The following is a 2,249-nucleotide window of genomic DNA, read 5'->3' as shown; positions in this document are numbered from 1 at the left end:
GTCTCTGAGCCTAATTTCCAGGCTTCAGGTATCCTGGGAAAGCAGCAGAACAGGTGTGCCTCTGTCTCATGGTTACGATTTTTGAGTTTGTCAATGTGAGGCAGCTTTATGAGTTGTGATTTGGATCAGAAAATGCCCCAAAGGGCAAAAAGACTGCTGAGCTCACCTTCCCAGGTTGTGCCCTCTACAAGGCACAGAATGCTTAGAAATGGTAACAGAGTACAGCACAGACCTGGAATTAATTTAATTGCTGCACTGTCATGACACATTTGTGCCGTGTTTTATGAGTCTACACAAGGAGCACTGGTCAGAATTGGAGAAAGTGACTGACATCTGGCTACTGTCTTTCCCACTTAAACCTAGTCTCCAGGGAAAACATTTTTTCCCCACATTTCCCAATCTGGGGGCTCCCCTGAAGTAATACTCCTGTCCTGATCTTTATATTACTTGCCAGATCTTCTCTCTGGGAAGGGAAATTGTTATCTTACTTAGTCATCACCTTAGTTCAGTCTCTCTTCATTTTCACACTTTTTTCCTGGCTACCTAAAGAAAAGGTACATTCTTTGATGCTTCCTCAATGTGGGAAACTTTCTGTTCTATACAGGGTGGGCCTTCTGTTTGGAAGGCAGAGAGAATGGGCTAAATTCTGATTTGGCACAGCATTTAGAAAGACCATTTGTTCTCACACTGAGCCCTGTTGTTTATCAATATTAAAACTGACATTATCTCCATCTGTCCGACTCCAGCATCTACCTCTTAGTGGCTCCAGCATAGGCCATAATAACACTAATATTATGTATTTTCCCTCTTACTCCAACAAATCATAATATCTCATTATCTCTGGTTCTCAATGAAACAAAGCACAACTCTCTTTGTCCTGGCAAGAGCACATCTATGCTGTTTCCNATGTACAGTAAATTTTAATAATACCGATGGTGATTGTATGTGAGTCACACACAGTGAGCTCCCTTCTTTAGCTGTCCTCACATCAATGATTTGAGTATTTTCCTTGCTAACATCCTCACCCTCTAGCTTCTGTGCCCTTGCTTTCGATGTGTTATGAAACAAAGTCTCAACACATAGTATGTGTTTGGAAAACGTTGTTTACTCTATTTTTGTGGAAATATGTCAATAAAAATGATGTTGTTAATGATGATGATATTTTCAGCTACTTTTTTTTAGTGTTGTTCAACTTCAAAGAAATGGACTTCCTGGAAGCCAGTCCCAAATTTTAGCTCACAATGAATTCTACTTTCTTCAGAGCAGCTTAACTCTTCAGTGTAACCAACAGAGCCCAACAGTGTATTTGGCCATGGGCCATTCAAGTCAGATGTTGGCGAGAACATTTCCACCTGTCTGCCTTTGTATATTAATATATTTCCTTAGTTCATTAAAACATTTCTTAGTAAGAACTTCTAAAGCAATCAATTGTCCCTATTAAATTGCCTCCTCAATAATATAGTCTTTCTATCCAGGTCCATATCCTCCAAACTAACTTTTCCCTGGATCCTCTAGGATCACAGTAGAAATTATTCTGAAGCATTGGTTGGAATTTCTCGGACAGCAGCTTACTGGGAATCCTCTGAAGGCATTGTCACTGTCCCTCAGCCCCTCCTGGCTTGCCTTCCCTCCTTAGCCGATCTGGACTACACGTCATAATCCGTGTCTGTTTACTAGTCACGTCTCCCTCCAATTTATCTGGCTGACAAAACTTCAGTCGTGTGGTGGACGAACCCGACCCTACACTATCTCCTTGCCAGAATTTTTGTTTGGTTCTTTTTCCAATCTGCCTGGTCAAATTTACAGTAAGTAATTGCCTCATAACAAATTCTGAGATCATCTTTTGTTTCTTCGGACATAGGGTGTTTGCTTCAGCAGCACATACGATATTTCTTTGGAGATAGGAAATATAGTTATTTCAGAGTCTCTCTAATCATTTTCCCTCTGAAATCTTTGTGAGCTATTTTTGTAGATTTTCTATTTCTGCTGCTTCTAAGTCATAGTGTTTGTATTTTCATGATGTTTGTGTTTTTTCTTATGAACCTAATCAGATTCTTGAGATTCTTTGATGCAGTGCCAGGCAGTATAGTTATGGAAATAATTTTTGGTCTAGCATGGCTGTATCTTCCTTTAGAGAAAATGGTATTTTGTATCTGCCAAATGTGTGGAAGTACAAACAATCTGGGGGGTCTCTGAGCCTAATTTCCAGGCTTCAGGTATCCTGGGAAAGCAGCAGAACAGGTGTGCCT

This window comes from Galeopterus variegatus, unplaced genomic scaffold (assembly GCF_000696425.1).
Source record: "Galeopterus variegatus unplaced genomic scaffold, G_variegatus-3.0.2 Scaffold443, whole genome shotgun sequence".
In the NCBI taxonomy this organism is placed as follows: Eukaryota; Metazoa; Chordata; class Mammalia; order Dermoptera; family Cynocephalidae; genus Galeopterus; species Galeopterus variegatus.
Note: the sequence above shows the minus strand (reverse complement) of the source record.